The following is a 23,690-nucleotide window of genomic DNA, read 5'->3' as shown; positions in this document are numbered from 1 at the left end:
ATAGATGAAACTATAACAATGGTGCATAGGGATGGCAATGGGCCGGATCTGGACCGGGTCCAATAAGATCCAGATCCAGACCCGGTTTTTGGGAGGTGGATCCAGATCCAACCCAGATCCACTGGGTCTAAAAAAGTTAGATCCAGACCCAGACCCACTGGATCTAACGGGTCTAGGGTCGGATCTGGATCTTAAACGGGTCTCTACTTACTTTTTTTAATCGCTCAAATTTTGTATGTTATATATACAACGCCCTGTATTTTTATGTATATATGATATATGAATATATGATTGTAATACCCGTATTTTTAAGCCTGTTTTATTTTTCTGTAATTACGATTATTAACGTAATTATGTCCTCAATTTTTCCGATGTTATTTTAATTATCTTATTATGTCTACCTTTTTATTGTGACATAATACGAATTATTTAAGCCACTTTTTCAAGCCCAGTATATTCAAGCCCAAATATTGAAAACAAATCTAATATTCCATTCTTAGGTGGGAAATTATATTTTTAACCTTGGTCAACTTCAAAGACCAAAGACCAATTTCTCCTCTTCTTCTTCGTATGACTTTGAGCTTACTCACCCAAAATTTTTGACTTTTTATTTGTTCCAAATTCAGTCCAAGTACATAGCTTAATCAAATTTTTCTTCTTCCTTCTTTTATGCGTGACACTTGGATTGCCAAATGTCCAATTTTTCTCTCTTCTTTCATGACTCACCCTGTCTCATAATTTCTATAAATTGCAATTAAAATATCAGTCATTTTCAAGCTCAAAACCCAACTCAAATTATGAGTTTTAATTCAAAAAGATTGAGCTTTTCTTCTTCCCTATTTGGCGAGCTATGGCTTCCATAATCAGCTAATTTGAGCTTCTAATTTTGCCCAACAATACCCACAAAGAACACCAATTTAATCAGAAATTTATGAACCCAAAAACCCAAATCATTTTACAATTTTCGGCCATTTTCTCTCTCCTCTGTTTCACCACCGCGGCGCTGCTCTCCTGGCCACCGCGCCACCACCTAATTCCGGCGAGCCTTTTCTTCCGCACCCAGCCACGCTTGTGCCGCCACCCAGCCACCCCTATCGTACTCCATTGTTTCGTGCTCCTCTGTTCTTTGTTGTTAATTGTTATGTTGCTGCTTCCTACCTTCATGGAAAATAACCCAAAATAAAAAGGGATAGTTAGTGGGCCATTACTCATGAGGTGTAACTTTGGAGCAAGTATTATTATGGGTCATAATTGAAAATTGGGTCAACTAATTTTCTGTGGGTTTCGGTTACAAGGCCAAAGGTTAGGTAAGTGTTTTGATTTTATTAAGCTTGTCCATTTAATTATAATGAGTTATCATGTCTAATTACGGGATTTATTGTAATTCTGGAGCAATTGGGCTTAAAGCATAGGTTTGGTGGGAATTAAGATCATGGAAGATATATTGTTGGAGTATAAAGATGTCGTCACTCTAATGGTTAAGGAAAATCGACCAAGGTAATTATTATGTCTAGCATCTTATCTTATATGCCCGTATATGTTAATGTGTAATTTTTATGTCTAGCATTTAAGTTTATATGCCCGTATGTGAAAATATGTAATTATGTGACTTAAGTGCTAATTGATATGATGTTTGATTTGAAGTATTATGAGTATTTTTATGATGATATGTTAAATTACTTTATTATTTTATGATGATATATGTTAATGATTATGATCATGATGTTAAAGACGTTATTCGGGAATAATTACGATATTTATAAAGTTATTTTGAAAAAAGACGATGTTGCTTTTGTCGGCATGGAAAAGTGAACTGAACTAGTAAATGGGCAAGTTACAGGTAGAGGCAAGTTAAAGTTAAAGTTTGGGAAACAGTTCCCCCCTGAAAAGATGTAAGAAAAGCCCCGCAAGCCTGTACTTGCCAATGAGCTGTAAAGGAAATGATTCCTTGCCGACACACGTTTTCAAGATGACGAGATTGAGTTAGTTATTTCCGAACAATAAATGCTAATGATTGATATGTGCCAAATGATTTTCAAAATAAAACCGTTTTGACGGGCTGGAGTAATATTACTGAGTTTTCCACTCATTTTTCTGTGTTTTTCCTGTTTTCTATTTTTATGATGATGTACAGGTTCGATTAAGGAGCTCAAGTTGCTCAAAGAAGAGTTATTACTGGAGTTGGTTATTTATTATGGAGATATCGAGATGAGAAGTATTTATAATGGGAATCCTGTTATTGAGATTAAATTATGAGAATACTGTTTATATTTATTTTTGGGAAAATTTGTATTATTTAAGAAATGTTATTTGAGGATTATTTTATTTGTGGGCCCATACCCACAGGTCCCAGGGTTAATTAAGCCTAATTGCGCTGGCAATGATCAGTTAAGTACGGTTTATTACCGATAATTAAGGAGCCGAAAAGTTGGGGCGTTACAGTATGGTATCAGAGCGGAGCCCAGCCGGAAGTGCTCTGCACTGCCTGGGTATGATCTTGGGGATATGAGAAAATTTTTGAGGTTTTAACAACTATTTGGGTTGTTAGATGTTAAGGTATAAGAATAAGGAGTTTTAAAAGAAGTAAAAGAGTCTTGGGTTATTGAGAGAGTATGTCATATTATGAAATTATCTGGGTTTAGACTAAACTTAAGTTTTGAGATATCCAGTTTCGAGGACGAAACTTTTTCTAAGAGGGTAAGGATGTAATACCCGTATTTTTAAGCCTGTTTTATTTTTCTGTAATTACGATTATTAACGTAATTATGTCCTCAATTTTTCCGATGTTATTTTAATTATCTTATTATGTCTACCTTTTTATTGTGACATAATACGAATTATTTAAGCCACTTTTTCAAGCCCAGTATATTCAAGCCCAAATATTGAAAACAAATCTGATATTCCATTCTTAGGTGGGAAATTATATTTTTAACCTTGGTCAACTTCAAAGACCAAAGACCAATTTCTCCTCTTCTTCTTCGTATGACTTTGAGCTTACTCACCCAAAATTTTTGACTTTTTATTTGTTCCAAATTCAGTCCAAGTACATAACTTAATCAAATTTTTCTTCTTCCTTCTTTTATGCGTGACACTTGGATTGCCAAATGTCCAATTTTTCTCTCTTCTTTCATGACTCACCCTGTCTCATAATTTCTATAAATTGCAATTAAAATATCAGTCATTTTCAAGCTCAAAACCCAACTCAAATTATGAGTTTTAATTCAAAAAGATTGAGCTTTTCTTCTTCCCTATTTGGCGAGCTATGGCTTCCATAATCAGCTAATTTGAGCTTCTAATTTTGCCCAACAATACCCACAAAGAACACCAATTTAATCAGAAATTTATGAACCCAAAAACCCAAATCATTTTACAATTTTCGGCCATTTTCTCTCTCCTCTGTTTCACCACCGCGGCGCTGCTCTCCTGGCTACCGCGCCACCACCTAATTCCGGCGAGCCATTTCTTCCGCACCCAGCCACGCTTGTGCCGCCACCCAGCCACCCCTATCGTACTCCATTGTTTCGTGCTCCTCTGTTCTTTGTTGTTAATTGTTATGTTGCTGCTTCCTACCTTCATGGAAAATAACCCAAAATAAAAAGGGATAGTTAGTGGGCCATTACTCATGAGGTGTAACTTTGGAGCAAGTATTATTATGGGTCATAATTGAAAATTGGGTCAACTAATTTTCTGTGGGTTTCGGTTACAAGGCCAAAGGTTAGGTAAGTGTTTTGATTTTATTAAGCTTGTCCATTTAATTATAATGAGTTATCATGTCTAATTACGGGATTTATTGTAATTCTGGAGCAATTGGGCTTAAAGCATAGGTTTGGTGGGAATTAAGATCATGGAAGATATATTGTTGGAGTATAAAGATGTCGTCACTCTAATGGTTAAGGAAAATCGACCAAGGTAATTATTATGTCTAGCATCTTATCTTATATGCCCGTATATGTTAATGTGTAATTTTTATGTCTAGCATTTAAGTTTATATGCCCGTATGTGAAAATATGTAATTATGTGACTTAAGTGCTAATTGATATGATGTTTGATTTGAAGTATTATGAGTATTTTTATGATGATATGTTAAATTACTTTATTATTTTATGATGATATATGTTAATGATTATGATCATGATGTTAAAGACGTTATTCGGGAATAATTACGATATTTATAAAGTTATTTTGAAAAAAGACGATGTTGCTTTTGTCGGCATGGAAAAGTGAACTGAACTAGTAAATGGGCAAGTTACAGGTAGAGGCAAGTTAAAGTTAAAGTTTGGGAAACAGTTCCCCCCCTGAAAAGATGTAAGAAAAGCCCCGCCAAAGCCTGTACTTGCCAATGAGCTATAAAGGAAATGATTCCTTGCCGACACACGTTTTCAAGATGACGAGATTGAGTTAGTTATTTCCGAACAATAAATGCTAATGATTGATATGTGCCAAATGATTTTCAAAATAAAACCGTTTTGACGGGCTGGAGTAATATTACTGAGTTTTCCACTCATTTTTGGCATTTTTCTGTGTTTTTCCTGTTTTCTATTTTTATGATGATGTACAGGTTCGATTAAGGAGCTCAAGTTGCTCAAAGAAGAGTTATTACTGGAGTTGGTTATTTATTATGGAGATATCGAGATGAGAAGTATTTATAATGGGAATCCTGTTATTGAGATTTAATTATGAGAATACTGTTTATATTTATTTTTGGGAAAATTTGTATTATTTAAGAAATGTTATTTGAGGATTATTTTATTTGTGGGCCCATACCCACAGGTCCCAGGGTTAATTAAGCCTAATTGCGCTGGCAATGATCAGTTAAGTACGGTTTATTACCGATAATTAAGGAGCCGAAAAGTCGGGGTGTTACAGTATGGTATCAGAGCGGAGCCCAGCCGGAAGTGCTCTGCACTGCCTGGGTATGATCTTGGGGATATGAGAAAATTTTTGAGGTTTTAACAACTATTTGGGTTGTTAGATGTTAAGGTATAAGAATAAGGAGTTTTAAAAGAAGTAAAAGAGTCTTGGGTTATTGAGAGAGTATGTCATATTATGAAATTATCTGGGTTTAGACTAAACTTAAGTTTTGAGATATCCAGTTTCGAGGACGAAACTTTTTCTAAGAGGGTAAGGATGTAATACCCGTATTTTTAAGCCTGTTTTATTTTTCTGTAATTACGATTATTAACGTAATTATGTCATCAATTTTTCCGATGTTATTTTAATTATCTTATTATGTCTACCTTTTTATTGTGACATAATACGAATTATTTAAGCCACTTTTTCAAGCCCAGTATATTCAAGCCCAAATATTGAAAACAAATATGATATTCCATTCTTAGGTGGGAAATTATATTTTTAACCTTGGTCAACTTCAAAGACCAAAGACCAATTTCTCCTCTTCTTCTTCGTATGACTTTGAGCTTACTCACCAAAAAATTTTGACTTTTTATTTGTTCCAAATTCAGTCCAAGTACATAACTTAATCAAATTTTTCTTCTTCCTTCTTTTATGCGTGACACTTGGATTGCCAAATGTCCAATTTTTCTCTCTTCTTTCATGACTCACCCTGTCTCATAATTTCTATAAATTGCAATTAAAATATCAGTCATTTTCAAGCTCAAAACCCAACTCAAATTATGAGTTTTAATTCAAAAAGATTGAGCTTTTCTTCTTCCCTATTTGGCGAGCTATGGCTTCCATAATCAGCTAATTTGAGCTTCTAATTTTGCCCAACAATACCCACAAAGAACACCAATTTAATCAGAAATTTATGAACCCAAAAACCCAAATCATTTTACAATTTTCGGCCATTTTCTCTCTCCTCTGTTTCACCACCGCGGCGCTGCTCTCCTGGCCACCGCGCCACCACCTAATTCCGGCGAGCCTTTTCTTCCGCACCCAGCCACGCTTGTGCCGCCACCCAGCCACCCCTATCGTACTCCATTGTTTCGTGCTCCTCTGTTCTTTGTTGTTAATTGTTATGTTGCTGCTTCCTACCTTCATGGAAAATAACCCAAAATAAAAAGGGATAGTTAGTGGGCCATTACTCATGAGGTGTAACTTTGGAGCAAGTATTATTATGGGTCATAATTGAAAATTGGGTCAACTAATTTTCTGTGGGTTTCGGTTACAAGGCCAAAGGTTAGGTAAGTGTTTTGATTTTATTAAGCGTGTCCATTTAATTATAATGAGTTATCATGTCTAATTACGGGATTTATTGTAATTCTGGAGCAATTGGGCTTAAAGCATAGGTTTGGTGGGAATTAAGATCATGGAAGATATATTGTTGGAGTATAAAGATGTCGTCACTCTAATGGTTAAGGAAAATCGACCAAGGTAATTATTATGTCTAGCATCTTATCTTATATGCCCGTATATGTTAATGTGTAATTTTTATGTCTAGCATTTAAGTTTATATGCCCGTATGTGAAAATATGTAATTATGTGACTTAAGTGCTAATTGATATGATGTTTGATTTGAAGTATTATGAGTATTTTTATGATGATATGTTAAATTACTTTATTATTTTATGATTATATATGTTAATGATTATGATCATGATGTTAAAGACGTTATTCGGGAATAATTACGATATTTATAAAGTTATTTTGAAAAAAGACGATGTTGCTTTTGTCGGCATGGAAAAGTGAACTGAACTAGTAAATGGGCAAGTTACAGGTAGAGGCAAGTTAAAGTTAAAGTTTGGGAAACAGTTCCCCCCCTGAAAAGATGTAAGAAAAGCCCCGCCAAAGCCTGTACTTGCCAATGAGCTATAAAGGAAATGATTCCTTGCCGACACACGTTTTCAAGATGACGAGATTGAGTTAGTTATTTCCGAACAATAAATGCTAATGATTGATATGTGCCAAATGATTTTCAAAATAAAACCGTTTTGACGGGCTGGAGTAATATTACTGAGTTTTCCACTCATTTTTCTGTGTTTTTCCTGTTTTCTATTTTTATGATGATGTACAGGTTCGATTAAGGAGCTCAAGTTGCTCAAAGAAGAGTTATTACTGGAGTTGGTTATTTATTATGGAGATATCGAGATGAGAAGTATTTATAATGGGAATCCTGTTATTGAGATTTAATTATGAGAATACTGTTTATATTTATTTTTGGGAAAATTTGTATTATTTAAGAAATGTTATTTGAGGATTATTTTATTTGTGGGCCCATACCCACAGGTCCCAGGGTTAATTAAGCCTAATTGCGCTGGCAATGATCAGTTAAGTACGGTTTATTACCGATAATTAAGGAGCCGAAAAGTCGGGGCGTTACAGTATGGTATCAGAGCGGAGCCCAGCCGGAAGTGCTCTGCACTGCCTGGGTATGATCTTGGGGATATGAGAAAATTTTTGAGGTTTTAACAACTATTTGGGTTGTTAGATGTTAAGGTATAAGAATAAGGAGTTTTAAAAGAAGTAAAAGAGTCTTGGGTTATTGAGAGAGTATGTCATATTATGAAATTATCTGGGTTTAGACTAAACTTAAGTTTTGAGATATCCAGTTTCGAGGACGAAACTTTTTCTAAGAGGGTAAGGATGTAATACCCGTATTTTTAAGCATGTTTTATTTTTCTGTAATTACGATTATTAACGTAATTATGTCATCAATTTTTCCGATGTTATTTTAATTATCTTATTATGTCTACCTTTTTATTGTGACATAATACGAATTATTTAAGCCACTTTTTCAAGCCCAGTATATTCAAGCCCAAATATTGAAAACAAATCTGATATTCCATTCTTAGGTGGGAAATTATATTTTTAACCTTGGTCAACTTCAAAGACCAAAGACCAATTTCTCCTCTTCTTCTTCGTATGACTTTGAGCTTACTCACCAAAATTTTTTGACTTTTTATTTGTTCCAAATTCAGTCCAAGTACATAGCTTAATCAAATTTTTCTTCTTCCTTCTTTTATGCGTGACACTTGGATTGCCAAATGTCCAATTTTTCTCTCTTCTTTCATGACTCACCCTGTCTCATAATTTCTATAAATTGCAATTAAAATATCAGTCATTTTCAAGCTCAAAACCCAACTCAAATTATGAGTTTTAATTCAAAAAGATTGAGCTTTTCTTCTTCCCTATTTGGCGAGCTATGGCTTCCATAATCAGTTAATTTGAGCTTCTAATTTTGCCCAACAATACCCACAAAGAACACCAATTTAATCAGAAATTTATGAACCCAAAAACCCAAATCATTTTACAATTTTCGGCCATTTTCTCTCTCCTCTGTTTCACCACCGCGGCGCTGCTCTCCTGGCCACCGCGCCACCACCTAATTCCGGCGAGCCTTTTCTTCCGCACCCAGCCACGCTTGTGCCGCCACCCAGCCACCCCTATCGTACTCCATTGTTTCGTGCTCCTCTGTTCTTTGTTGTTAATTGTTATGTTGCTGCTTCCTACCTTCATGGAAAATAACCCAAAATAAAAAGGGATAGTTAGTGGGCCATTACTCATGAGGTGTAACTTTGGAGCAAGTATTATTATGGGTCATAATTGAAAATTGGGTCAACTAATTTTCTGTGGGTTTCGGTTACAAGGCCAAAGGTTAGGTAAGTGTTTTGATTTTATTAAGCTTGTCCATTTAATTATAATGAGTTATCATGTCTAATTACGGGATTTATTGTAATTCTGGAGCAATTGGGCTTAAAGCATAGGTTTGGTGGGAATTAAGATCATGGAAGATATATTGTTGGAGTATAAAGATGTCGTCACTCTAATGGTTAAGGAAAATCGACCAAGGTAATTATTATGTCTAGCATCTTATCTTATATGCCCGTATATGTTAATGTGTAATTTTTATGTCTAGCATTTAAGTTTATATGCCCGTATGTGAAAATATGTAATTATGTGACTTAAGTGCTAATTGATATGATGTTTGATTTGAAGTATTATGAGTATTTTTATGATGATATGTTAAATTACTTTATTATTTTATGATGATATATGTTAATGATTATGATCATGATGTTAAAGACGTTATTCGGGAATAATTACGATATTTATAAAGTTATTTTGAAAAAAGACGATGTTGCTTTTGTCGGCATGGAAAAGTGAACTGAACTAGTAAATGGGCAAGTTACAGGTAGAGGCAAGTTAAAGTTAAAGTTTGGGAAACAGTTCCCCCCCCTGAAAAGATGTAAGAAAAGCCCCGCCAAAGCCTGTACTTGCCAATGAGCTATAAAGGAAATGATTCCTTGCCGACACACGTTTTCAAGATGACGAGATTGAGTTAGTTATTTCCGAACAATAAATGCTAATGATTGATATGTGCCAAATGATTTTCAAAATAAAACCGTTTTGACGGGCTGGAGTAATATTACTGAGTTTTCCACTCATTTTTGGCATTTTTCTGTGTTTTTCCTGTTTTCTATTTTTATGATGATGTACAGGTTCGATTAAGGAGCTCAAGTTGCTCAAAGAAGAGTTATTACTGGAGTTGGTTATTTATTATGGAGATATCGAGATGAGAAGTATTTATAATGGGAATCCTGTTATTGAGATTTAATTATGAGAATACTGTTTATATTTATTTTTGGGAAAATTTGTATTATTTAAGAAATGTTATTTGTGGATTATTTTATTTGTGGGCCCATACCCACAGGTCCCAGGGTTAATTAAGCCTAATTGCGCTGGCAATGATCAGTTAAGTACGGTTTATTACCGATAATTAAGGAGCCGAAAAGTCGGGGCGTTACAATGATACTACTCGAAAATATTATATTATACATTACAATAGTCTTAAAAAAATGTACTAGTCCAACATTCATATTACAATTTAAACATTAGAAAATAGTTTTAGTTCAAAAGCTACAAACTCAAGGGAAAATTAACAGAGTATCAAATTACAAATAGTTTGCTGTCAAATTTTCCGTCTTCCAATATACTCTTAATCTTCCATATCATCATCAATTTCATCATCAAGATCCTATAAATAAAGAACACAGGGGAAAAAAAATATTATTTATAGAAAAATCATATACAATTACTTTAAAGTACAAAAACAAATTTACCATGTCAATGATATCAATAACTTCTTCCCCTTCTTCAATGTCGGAATCATCGGTTATAGTGGAACAAGAATGAGTATTTTCCAGTGTACCTTAATTAAAGATTAGAAAATACATAGAAAAAAATTAAATAGTAATAATAATGATAAAGGTTCAACATATCATAAAAAGTACAAAATAAGAATATATATATATTACCTTTGAGATCCTCCATCATCCAATTTTGCAAGCACATTAATACTTCCACGGTTGTAGAAGTAAGCCTAGAACGGTGTGGACTAACAACTCTTCCACCCGTGCTAAAGGCACTTTCCGATGCCACGGTGGAAACGGGAATGACAAGTATATCTTTAGCAATCTTTCGCAAAGTTGGATACTTAGTATCCATTTTCCACCATTCAAGGATATTAAATTCAGCATTATCGGGCAATGGCTCATCCTCTAGGTAATGATCAACTTCACATTTCACACTCACCTTCCTCCTCTTTGTTTTCTTTTCTTGGGCATATTCATCATCATCTTCACCATCACAAGTATTTTGATAACCCATTCCACTATATCTAGAGCGAAATTCTTGATCACTCGATGTATCACTTCTCTTTTGATATTCAACTACAAGATTATCAAGAATCTTCCTAATTCTTGCTATTTCCAATTGAGCTCCATCATTATAATTTTTTTTGAAGTAAAACTCCACACAATCCATTTTATTCCTTGGATCCAAAATGGTGGCAACACCCAAAAGTCCATTAATATCATGCCAATACTTGTCAAACATTTCAATCATACTACTACCCATCATTCTAATTACTTCAACATCACTTAATAGTCAACGCCTCAAAGCTAGTTTAATTGCACAAATTATACGGAAAAACAAATTCACAGTAACAAATTTCCTTCCCGAAAACACATTTGTTGCTTTGTAAAAAATTTCCAGCTTTTCGGAAACAAGATTAGCTAACATCCAATCATTCTCATCAGGAATAAAAAATTCACTAGTAGAAAAAACCCCTGTTGCAACCCCCTTGTTGCAGCGTACAAGTATTAATACGCTTCAACAACCAGTCGGTCAACGCGGGTCAAACCCTTTAAAGGGTTGTTGCAGCGTACAAATTAATTGCCCCCTGCAAAAGAGATTTTTGCAGCGTACATAGTAAAAGCCCCCTGCAATAGACCTTTTATTTTGCAGCGTACATGGTAAAAGCCCCCTGCAATAACATATTTGTAATTTTTTTCGCTGCAACTTTAACTCAGACCAAACATTTCTACCTCAAACCTCATGACCAATTTCGCAGCGAATATCCCACTCTCATTACTCCCTTCTTCTTCTCTCGGCTTACCCTGCGTCTCGCCGGTGGTTCTCACCAGTGGTCGTCGCCGCGTGGTCTCGCCCGTCGCCGGTGGTACTCTAGCAAGAGTCTATTTAATTTCCTCACCTCTCACCGGTGGTTCCCTGCTCGAAAAACCCCCGCAAAAGGTATTCCCTGCTCGAAAAAACAACCGGCGAAGTGATTCCCTGCTCGGAAAACTAAGCTTCTTTGCTCGGCCGGTTCGCGAACCCTGTTCTCCGTCAATCCTCGCTGCGGCAAGTAACTTTCTCCCCTGTCCCTTTTTATTTTCGTTTTCAAAATTAGGGTTTGTTCATTTTTCATTTTTGCAGAGAAAGCCAAAGAAATTGTTGGCTGACAAGATTAGGAGAAAATACATACGTTTATCTCGGGTGGGTTATGATTTCTTTTGTTTTAAATGATGAAATTTTGCAAATTCTTGAATCTTGATCTTCGTATGTAATTTAAACAGAGATATATCAATTAATTTGATTTTCTTGATGAGAAAAATATTGTAATAATCCCTGATTAAGGAAATATAATTCTGTTCATGCTAGAAAAATTCACTCAAAGATAAATGTTGAACATCCGACTACCGTAAAAGTGATGTAAAATCGAATGTTTCTGGTGGTTTCATCTTGGTTAGTACCTCAAATCATGTTTTAGGCTCTTTCATTAGGCAAATGTGAAAAACTACTCCCTCCATTCTTGAATGTCAGTCCTTTTTTGAATCTAAAGCAATCCAATTTAAGTAATCTCATGTTTCATGTTTTAGGCCTTTTCATTAGCCAAATGTGACAAACTATATATTATTCTGATGAAATTAATATGCTTATTTTGAGGTGTTTTCTTACTTGGTTCATTTGGTGGAGTCACAGAGACTTCCTCCACCCTTTTGAAGGGCGCATATACCAGTAAAAAACCGTACTGTTATAATACTCGAGACAGATACTGGAGAACAATACGAAGCCAATTATCTGCCTCAATATCGTGGACTCAGTGGTGGGTGGAAAAGGTTTGCCATAGTTCTGAAATTGGAAGGAGATACTGTTGTTTTTCAACTAGTTGAACCTGCCAAATTTAAGGTAGTTTTTGATAAAACTTTGTTATCTTTAGTTTGCATTTATTTTCTTCTTGGTCCTGCACATTGAAGTGTTCTTTAATACTAGTATATGTTATTGTTCATGGACTGACTGATATAAGGATAAGGGTAAATGTTAGGATTCTGCTTTACTTCGGGGGAATTCAATTGATCAAGTTTATATTTTGAAATCAGCCATACTTTGATACGTTAAAACAAAAATTGATATGTTTCAGCTAGGCCAGGCTTACTATTATCTGTCATTTTTTATTCCTTGCAGAATTCTTTATGGTCATCTAATAGTTCTATTCCACTTTCAAGTAATTATATGAATACAAATGATTTCGTGCAGTGGGTTATAGATGTGGATGTTAGCATATTGTTGTTAAGGGGTAGACCGAAGCTTGAAAATAGTGGCCAAGCAATCCAACGCAACTTTTATTCTTAACTTTGAGTGAATATGCATTCCTAACTTAAGCGTAACTGACAACATCGAGGGTTGTTGATTGAGTGAAAAGTCTTTTCAATTCCTAATTTTTATCCGTCCCAAACACATGTCTTAGCATAAACATCTGAACCACCTTTCAGCTAGCTGCACTTTGATTTAGCGTTTGAGGTATTGTCGTATTTATGCCTTTCCAAAGTTTCAGCTTTCATAATACTAGTCCCATAGTCTGGCTAGTATTATTATTTTCAGTTTTTCAAGGTCTTGTAGTGATCACTGATTCACTGCAAACTGGATATTGATTATTTATATACTGTATTAGATGAACTGCAGTTTCATGTTCGAGAGGGGTTCAAATCACTCTCTGATCAGTGGTTCCACACTTCCAACTCTCCTATGTAGTACTTATGCAATATATGCCGAGAAGCTACCTCTAGGATAGGTCTTTCTAGTAGTATGTTACAATGGTGTATTGGTGACCGGAATTATAAAATTATAATTGCTTCCACTAGAGCATTGATAGTCCTAGGAAACTACGTTGAGCAGCTTGGTATTGTGCGTACCGTAGAGACCCAGATGAATACAACGTTTCCTGGTATCTAGCAATCACTTTCTTTTTGGTTTAGATACTTGTGCTGCTGTCTCCTATATTCTCTGATAAATTGACGGGTTTTTTCCTTTGAGAGACTTGAGTTTTAGACCCTCATCCCCTGTAACTAAAAGCTGAAATGAGTCCAGTTTTGAGATTGAAAAATGCGCTTGACTATGTAAGAGATGCAGATGATGGAGCAAGTCTTTTTTGGAAAAAGTATAATTGGTGTTCAGTGTAAGTTAGAGAAGAACCAGAGTGATGGCCAGGGACTCAGTTACAAGCCAAGCCCAGAATTTGTCTTGCGGACTCTTGCCTTTATGGGTTTTGTTTGAGATGAGAGGAGGGTGGACATACTAATTTCAATCTATTTACGCACATCTAAGGCTCATGCCACAAACTTTTATGTTAAAAGGAATTTCATGGATAAAACCGTTCCACTGTTTTTTTTCCTGTTAAAGTTAAAAAAAATCAGACAACTGTTGATTTGATATTCCTCTGTACTCTAGTTCTGTTGTGATAAATTCACTTCTCCAACTCTTTGTTTGTGTAAATGTAGTCTGACATATCTTCCCGTGCCTCTACTTACTATGTGATCTATTCTATCTTCTTGTATCTGTCCACAGTCTACCTCTTCTAGAATCAAATCACTAAACTAGTTGAAGCTGAGGATAAAAGCTGCTAATGAAGCTGAGGCGGCTTGCCAACGGCGTCTCTCTGTTGCTGAGGCTGAAATAGCTGATTTAAGATCCAAATTGGATACTACTGAAAGGTTTGGACTTGGTTGAGTTTACTTCAGGCCTTGGTTATTTTGTGCTTTTGGATTCACTTTTAAATACTAGGAGCTAGGCAATTGTTTTATAGAGGTATGGTAGGCAAGCACTTTTCGTAAAGGTATTCCATTGTATGTTTATTTTGTTTGAAGAAAGGGTTTTGTATCAGTAAACTAAACTTGTATGCTCTTGCTGGGCAGGGAAAACTGACCCAGAAAACTACACCCCAGTCATAATGCCATCAGGGTCTCACCCCCCCCTCCCCGCCCACCCCACCCCCCCCCCCACTCCCACACACACACACACACATGTAGATTTGGTCCAACTCATCATCCAATTCTTACTCGAACCACTTCTATTTGCTTTATTTGAGTCACTTCTTCCACAAAGCTTTTGATTTCCCAACATTGCATCATTAGTTGACAAGTGATCGTTGCGAGGATTAGAAGCTTCGATAGACATTGTGTACTTTATAGTAGTTTTTAACAATGTTAACTAGCTTGGGTATAGGTGATAGGTATCTGTATATGTTTTCTGTGGCTCATTAGTTTGGATTTATCACTAGTTAGGGTGGAGTTGTGGGAACATGACAATTCAAGAATTAAGTATTTATAAAGAGTTATAACAACCTGTAAGTCTGTAACTTATTTTGTTCAGAAAATAGGACCCAAATTTCAATCTTATAAACAGGTTTGCTGTCAAATGTTTTGTGAAGCTGTTGAGATCCACATATATGAATATCCCTTATACCTAAGAAGTGACAGGGAGAGAGGGATCACCCTCTTAATGGTTGTTTGAATAACATATTCGCTCCATGTATGTAGATCACCAAATGTATTAACTTCTATGCAGCATGGAAGGCAAGCATTCGTTTCTGTGCCTAGCACTTTTCCTGTGCCTGGAGAAGAACTGATGTTTTGATGATTGTAAGAGGGGCAAGGAGAAGCTTGTTTGTGATGCTGCTCAAGTACTGCTTTATTTCGGAGTTGAACAAATCATCTATGTTTCTGAAATGACGCACTGCTAAATAAAGGTTTTTCTTCTTAACTATACCACTTCAAAGCACTATTTGTAATAGCTATTAGGACATTGTTATTAGTTGCTTGAATGTTAAAGTGTGATATTTAATTTGAATTTAATCTAATGCTTAGTTGAAATTTCTGTTTTTGTAAAGGTCTACACTCCGAGGAATGCGCCTATACTAGTGAGGAAATTGATGTGGTTCGTGAGCAACGGGCTAAGTGTTTTACCCGCAAGTATTTACTATTGGCTTGAGCGCGCTTGATCGAGGTGGTTTAGTTGTTATAGAACAATCGTTTACATTAAAATGTATGCGTACATTGAAATTGGAACGTATATTTGAATGTAGTACGTGCACTTTGGTTTTGGGATATATATATATGTATACAAAACACCAGTTATTATTTTTTATATTTGTTGATCTACAGGTTGCGATATTTTATTTATTGTTGTTGACAGGTTCCTATATTTGGTGTAAGACACCCTAGGTATAGATAAATAAAACTAAAATTTTCCCGCCAAAAGCACAGCTTTGTTGCAGGGGGCATATACTTGTTCGCTGCAACAAGTGTGTAAAATTAGGCAAAAATCAAGACTTGTTGCAGCGTACAAAATGATGTACGCTGCAACAGACTGGTTTGTTGCAGCGGGCTTTTATTTGTACGCTGCAACAGACTGGTTTGTTGCAGCGGGCTTTTATTTGTACGCTGCAACAGACTGGTTTGTTGCAGCGTACAAATAAAAGCCCGCTGCAACAAACCAGTCTGTTGCAGCGTACATCATTTTGTACGCTGCAACAAGTCTTGATTTTTGCCTAATTTTACACACTTGTTGCAGCGTACATGCAAATGTACGCTGCAAAAAAGTACTTTTCGCAGCGTACATTGTACGCTGCAACAAGTCAATACTTGTTGCAGGCCCCCCAGTTGCAGCATACGATGTACGCTGCAACAGGGGTCTAAAAGCCCGCTGCAACAAGGGTTTTTTCTACTAGTGATTTCATCTTTCTATTCAAACGCTTCAACCTTGTAAAAACCTCCTTATATGGGTAAACAGTTCGAAGCATCAAATAGATAGAGTTCCACCTTGTTTTACAATCAAGAACCATTCTCTTAGAGTTAGGTAAGTTCAAAAATCGACAAGCCTCTTCAAATTTCTCAATTCTTTTAGGAGTTGACATCCAAAATGAAACACACTCTCTAACTTTCTCAATATCAGATTTAATCACATCCAATCCATCTTGAACAACTAAGTTCAAAATATGAGCACTACAACGCATATGCAAAAATTCACCACCTAACAAAAGATACCTTTTTTCAAACTTTTCCAACAAAATCTTCATCATTGCATCATTAGTACTACAATTATCCACAACCACAGAAGAAATTTTATTTTCCAAAGAATATTGAGACAAACAATCCATCAAAACCTTGGCAATAATCCCATTGGTATGTGGACATGGCACATAACAAAACCTAGAATAGAAATAATATGAACACAAAATAAATTTCTCAACTAAACAACAATGTTTGCAAAATAGCACTTAACTTAAATTTATATAAACAAAGAAATGTGATAAGTTATTTACCTCAAAGTTCGATTTCGAAGAATCCATTGTTGATCAATAAAGTGTGAAGTCACGACCATGTAACCCTTCTTTTGGTTAGAGGCGGTCCACATATTGGTAGTGATAGATATTCTACTCCCATTATGCTCCAACAATGACTTGAGTGATTTCTTATCTTCTCTGTACATTTTGAGAATGTCACCCTTCAAAGTGTTCCTCGATATCATCTTGAATGAAGTGTTAAAGCTATCAACAAACTCCCTAAAACCCATATGATCCACGATAGATAAAGGATACTCATGCATCACAACCATATTAACCAACTTCTTCCTTAATTGATATCTCTTGGTTGAATTTTCTGTCTTTAGGCGGTTTGAAGTCCAAGGTGTTTGACCCATTAACCTCAGTTTTGATTCTCAATTTTGTTTGGCCAGGAGCAAGTTTCAAATGTCTCCCAGGACACACGTTCCTTGCATGTTTGAGTAAATGTGAAGTTCCACTTTTACTACTGTAGACACCTACTTAATTTTGTCCCCATTCCCGAAAGGGAAAGGTTCGATGATGAAAACATAAATCTCCACTTGACAACACATCTCCTATAAAATAATGAATCTCAAATCCCCTTTTTATTTCACCCGAAACCTGCTATTTATAGAAACCTGCTATTTATGGAAACCTGCTAAAAATAGTAACTGCCGTAATAGGTAGTTGTTAAAAGTGGCAAGTCATAACAGATAGAAAACTGTCAGAATTAGGTGTTGCACTCCAACATAAATCCTAAATGAGATAGAAATTGCGAGAGAATCCTATTCCTAATATGATTCGAAAGTAAGAGTCACGTATTAATTAAAATCCTAACGAGCCTAGAGTTCGTAACGGGCCACTACTACAAAAATGAGCAAAGAGACCCTTAAGAAAAGACCTATTGGTAGACATAACGGGTCTCTTTAATACAAGGGATCTAATATTAGAGATAACGGGTCTCTAAGGTGTACTAGGCCCCGCATACCACATCAATTATAAAAAGGAGGAGACCCTTTATATTTGCCAACGGGTCTCCAATTTTCGATGGGCCCACCATGAAGAAAAAAATGAAGGTGATCAAACCCCATAAGTGAGACCACGGGTCTCTTCTCCTTCACTGGCCCCACTCCATTTTAAAGAAACTAGAGTCCTAATTTCACTAAGGTTCTAAACTTTTCTTCTCTCACCTCACAACTCAAAACTGATGAAATAAATCCTCATTCTCTACTCATCGATCTCACGTTCTCTCTCCTCGCAAAACTTCAGCAACAATGGTAGATCTTCATTCATCATCCTTCATCTCTCTTCCTCTCTCCTCCTCATAATTTAGTTTTCTCTAATTTGACTATAATATTAGAGTAGTTCGTGAATAGCTACATTGAATCGCAATCTCTATTGATCCAACCACTGCTTCCTCTCCCTCCTCCGCCCCACCGCCAGTACCTTCCGCCACCTATCACCGCCTATTAGTTGCTTACACGATCAATTTCACCGCTTACATTAACGTGGGTAAGTTTTTTTGCTTTGGGTTTTAAAAATTAGGGTTTTGGGATGAGTTCTTATGTTAGGTTTTCAAATTATCACAGATTGGTTGTTATTAATTGCTTGTTGAGTAGGGATTTATTGAATGTTGTTAATTTCTTTGATTGTTTCGATTTTCTTTAAGCAGTGAAGTTATGTTATTGAGTTGCACACTAAGTGCTTGATAAAATGCCAAAATGAATAATTTTTGATATTTTTGGGTATCCTTTGGTCCTTACTCTCTGCCTTCCCCCTAATACCTCTTGTCTCTCACTGTACATATCTTTCCCATGGATGAAAATTAGGGTTTGTTTGAGTTTTCAACTCTATGGTTCTGAATTAAGAAAGATAAGGAGAAATGGTTTGCAGCACATAAACGAGTTGCCTAATTTCTTAACATGCTACAAGGTTTCAGGAAATACAAACGCTTAGGGTTGAAGTGATTGTCAGAAGGAAGGTGTTTGCTTCAGAATTGTTGAATTTGCATAAAGTCGGGTAATGATTCAACTCAAGCTTCGTAGTTTGATTAAAGGGTTTTATCAATTTTCTAAACTTGGTTGACTTGAGATACATTATTAGCTAAATAAGTGAATTTTGGCAACAAGAATATATAAGCTTTAGTAATTATTTGTCTAATGATTGTCAAATTTATGTTAGAGAAAGGGAGAAAGAACGGTGCTATAAGGGATTGTGTATAAACCGAGTTGTTGGCATTATTTGATTCAAATTCTCTATTGGTTTTGTTGTTGTAGACGTGTAGTTGCACCATTTCTTTTAGTAGTTTCCCTTTCTTGCTTAATCAATTGCTAGTTGTGATAACATATTCATTCTAATGGGTCTCTTGACACCTTTTAGGACACCATATTTTTTAGTAGATTTGATTTTTTGGTAGAGTTTAATGACGTCATTATGCACAACTAAGAGATTGAACCAGAAATTTGGCTAAGTTATGTTATGAAAGGAAAATATAGGTATTCAAGAAGGTGAAAGTAATTAGTAATCCCTGTATTAGCAGAGTGGCTTCCCAAGCAATGATAAGTATGCTTTGGTTTAGGATGAAAGGTCATGATGAGATTGTTAATTTGGGAGTTTACATCCTGTTTTTTCTTGGAATGATCGTTAACTTTGCATCTTTTTAACTATGAAGAAAATGAACTTTACATTTCATTCTAATGGGTCTCTTGACACCTTTTAGGACACCATATTTTTTAGTAGATTTGATTTTTTGGTAGAGTTTAATGACGTCATTATGCACAACTAAGAGATTGAACCAGAAATTTGGCTAAGTTATGTTATGAAAGGAAAATATAGGTATTCAAGAAGGTGAAAGTAATTAGTAATCCCTGTATTAGCAGAGTGGCTTCCCAAGCAATGATAAGTATGCTTTGGTTTAGGATGAAAGGTCATGATGAGATTGTTAATTTGGGAGTTTACATCCTGTTTTTTCTTGGAATGATCGTTAACTTTGCATCTTTTCTATATTTAGCTATTTGTCAGTCCCCTGATTGCATCAATTAGTTCTACTATTAGTTTAATTAGTTCAAACAAGTGTAAAGAATATTGGCCTGTTCTGGATTTATAACCTTTGCTACCCAAAAAGTTTCTTGTATTTATTTGTTATTTTTCGTTTTAGTAAAATTGCTAATCTGACTGAGCATAACTTGTTCGATTTTGTTGTTATTGATCAGCGGTGCATGTTTGTATTGCTGGTTTTCTTGTAGTAGTTAGAGATAACATGCCATTTGTTATATAAGAATTTTGTTTTCTTGTTTAGGAGAATCTGAGATGATCAGAATTCATAAATGTCTAATTTTGTTTGAGATGGTTACTTAGAAAAACCATATGAATCAAAATTCAATAATTTCTTATAGTTTGGAGGAGTTATTTCTTTTCTAACAAATACTAACTATGCATTTGCTTAAATAATACTAATTATGTTTACTTATTTACAGTTTTCTCAAGAAACTTATTCATCGAAAAATGTTTGATGAGGTTAGAGACATGTGGGTCGAGTATTTGCTCAAGAAAGATGCAGACGAAGAAAACAAAGATAATGTATGGAAATAACTCCATGAGTTTCAGATTCCAATTATCGGTAAATTGGTGTGAATGATTAGATTTTAGAACTTTTTGTTTTACGATGTCAAACTTTTAAGTTTATGGAAATTACAATTAATGTAAATCTTTTGCGCTTTGAGCATTACTTGTGTGAAATATAACTTTTGGTAATAATATGGATTATTATGGAATTATTACAAAATATTGTAGCAACAGGGGTGAAGCATGCAGCAGATGTAGGTTTAGATATGTAAACTACACGTTTAGCGTGTAAACTACAGGTTTAAATACCTGTTATTGTAGAATTTTTTTATTTTTTAAAACCATAAATGAAAAGAGACCCGTTATGTATAAAAAGGGCTCTTTAGGTGTAATACTAAAAAAATCAAAGAGACCCCATATCTTACATATGGGGTCTGAGCTAAAAAAATATTATAAAAATCAAAGAGACCCCATATCTTACATACGGGGTCTGAGATTATTGGAAAAAAAATATTAAAAAAATTCAAAGAGACCCCGTATCTTATATATGGGGTCTGAATTTTTTTAACTAACAGATCCGATATCTCTAATAAGGGGTCTCATTCCCTTCTAAAATATTTCCGGTCAACTTGACATAAGAGACCCCCTTTCTTACGTGAGGGGTCTCTAGTTTTTAACAAACAGACCCCCTTTCTATGAGGGGGTCTCTTTTCAAAAGAGACCCCCCCATCTAGAGACCCCCTTAGAGGAGGTCTCTTATGCCATTTTGGACGGGTCTCTTTGCCCATTTTTGTAGTAGTGGGCCCAGACGCATCCCGTCACAAGGTTAATACGCACTAAAGGACTCAATTAAATCTCAAATACTCCGGATTCTAGGAATCCGAATCTGACTAAGAAAAACAGCCCAGACCCTATTTTCAACGCCTCGCTCTGGGCGCCGAAATCTTCGGCGCCCAGGCCTGGGCGCTGAAAATACCTGGTACGTGTTTTTTCCTAATTCCTCGTGGATTAGAGTTCTGTAATTCTATCTTTCCACGAAACGCTTTCCTATAAATAGACCCTTAAGTTCGACGTGAAAAGAACACACAACACACAATTATATTCTGAGTATTGACTCTAAACCCCTAAGCCTAAGCCTCACGCTGCAAAACTGATCACGCGTTCTGTCGCAATCGATCCATAAATCGAACAGAACGTATCCCGTCCCATAATTTGAGATTCGTTAAATAAAAGGAGAAATAGCAAAGTCAAAGTCGTTAGTTTTCTGAGAACCGTGACGCACCTCTCAAGGGTGCGTCGTAATGTGTCCCTTTTCCATGGTTTAAATGCTTTCCTTGCCCTTTTATGAACTGTTAAACTAACTAAATCTGATTGTTCGATCACGCTTTATAAATATGATATTTTTGGGAAATTGGATTATCATGCTAGGTCCCTTAAAACAATCTAAATCAGATAATCGCGCTCGATCTAGTACTATATGTTGCATATTATTAAAATCAACTCAGATTAGTTTAATAGTTAACGCATGTCCCTTCAATTATTTATGCTGAGCTAGTAAGGATATCCTGCCTCTGGAGTTATCGAAGAGCGAGTACTCCTCTCGTTAGTTACAGTCCCCCGAACCCTCAATCTCTACCCTGCGGGTGTACGTTGAGCGATCCCCACCACCAGGGATCACAAGGGAACCTACGGCCGTCGTGGTCAAACATAATTGCACTCCCTTTATGTCACGATAACCGGGTTTTGTCAGTTTTTCTCATTGTCGTTAAAAACTGAATGGCGACTCCTATATTACTAGTCAATTGGGTGTAAACTCACAGGAAATCCAATTACACTTGATTTGACAAAAAGAAGCGTCGTCACACCCACGAGGGACAAGGTCACGCATTAGCCTCGTGCTTTTTTGACCCCCTCACAGTGGCGACTCCACTGGGGATAGTGAAGGAAATACTCGTGCTTGTAGGTAATCAAAATAGCCGAAGGGTGAAACGATTCTACCCCGCGTTTATTTCCCAATCAAGTTGGGACGACCTGAAAATCAGCATATTAATGTGAACGGACAGAACCGCATAACGAATCTCGGCTCCCTTGGTGTTTCATCTCGGGATTTGGGACTAAGGATACCCATCGCCAACCGGGGGGTGCATACGCTTCGAATGTTGTCCACTTGGCACTTTCGCTAGTAGTACACCCGTCCCAAACCCAATCGCTTGCCCATTAGGTCCCTCTCGCCTGCATGCCCCCTTGGCTTGCACTTGCGGGTTGGCCTTCTGGGACGAAATTCGTCTGTTGAAGACACTACCTCGACCGGGGCATGTGTTGGATCTGCGATAGAAGCGGTACCAAGCCAGGCGCAAATAACTACCCATAGAAGCCTATCATAAACTACATGACATATTATTATTGCCTCATGATGGAATGTTAGTTATGTGTAGCGAAATATATGATTGTGTATAACAAACTGTCCTAGAAAAACCAACGACCTTAAAAATTGTCCAAACATTCATAAACCAATTTGCCAAAGAGTTATACCAAAATACGTGTTCCGCAAACCCGAACGATCGCCACAAAAAAAAAGCGACATTCGGGATGGCCTGTAACGAATCCCACAAACGCTGCACAACGCGTAAAGGACGTTATAAGGCAAGCACGCAAAATTAAAGTCGCAAAAACAAAAGTATACGCAAACAGAAAACGAGAACCAGCCAGGGACGCATTTTCAACGCCCCTGGCTGGGCGCCGAAATTTCTCACGCCCACTGCTGGGCGCTGAAGTTGCTACCTGGCCTTTTGGTCAGGCACAGCAGCCTCGGTGCCCGCGTTAAAAAAAAAACACGTAGCAAAAAAAAAAACTTTTCGTAAAAATTGCTGCAAGGGCGTATGAAAAGGCACTCGATTCTAAAAGCGACAAAAAGATAAAAATAAATAACTCTTTGTGTCGTTGTTAGGCCTCCTACGACGACAATGCTCGGCACCAAAACCGAGCATGCTAATTAAACGACCTTGAATGTCACATGGGCAAAGTATTCAAAAAATAATGTTCGAATGAAGTCTTCAAGAAAAATAAATGTTCAAGTAAAAAATAAATAAATCCGAGTCTAGACTAGGCTATGCCGAAGTACAATCTAAATCCTAAGTCTTAGTTGTCTTATCCATAGAATCGGTCCTAATGCTTGGTGTCGTTCTGCAAGTTAAAAGGTTAAACCATATTGAGTCTCCCTTCCTAACATTTAAATCAATAAGCACCCATATGTAATTGTCATCCCTTGCTAGGAATCCACGGCCTC

At 36.2% G+C, this 23,690-nt stretch overlaps 2 long non-coding RNA genes across 4 annotated transcripts; both read left to right on the top strand.

Moving 5' to 3' along the window:
- The first annotated feature begins 550 nt into the window (after positions 1-550).
- LOC130466246 (uncharacterized) lies at positions 551-7,198 on the top strand. Of its 2 annotated transcripts, XR_008926279.1 has the most exons (5): positions 551-1,307; positions 1,393-2,064; positions 3,910-6,143; positions 6,229-6,333; positions 6,974-7,198. It is a non-coding gene; the product is annotated as an uncharacterized lncRNA (long non-coding RNA). The 2 variants fall into 2 exon arrangements; XR_008926278.1 differs by having other exon boundaries at positions 552-2,064.
- Positions 7,199-11,139: 3,941 nt separating this feature from the next.
- Positions 11,140-15,673, top strand: LOC130466245 (uncharacterized). 2 transcript variants are annotated; one of them, XR_008926277.1, is made up of 6 exons: positions 11,140-11,605; positions 11,677-11,736; positions 12,223-12,429; positions 14,086-14,231; positions 15,085-15,265; positions 15,407-15,673. It is a non-coding gene; the product is annotated as an uncharacterized lncRNA (long non-coding RNA). The 2 variants fall into 2 exon arrangements; XR_008926275.1 differs by having other exon boundaries at positions 11,141-11,736.
- Positions 15,674-23,690: the final 8,017 nt, after the last annotated feature.

Source organism: Spinacia oleracea, chromosome 1 (genome assembly GCF_020520425.1).
Source record: "Spinacia oleracea cultivar Varoflay chromosome 1, BTI_SOV_V1, whole genome shotgun sequence".
NCBI lineage: Eukaryota > Viridiplantae > Streptophyta > Magnoliopsida > Caryophyllales > Amaranthaceae > Spinacia > Spinacia oleracea.
This window is presented reverse-complemented; position numbering and strand designations above follow the sequence as displayed.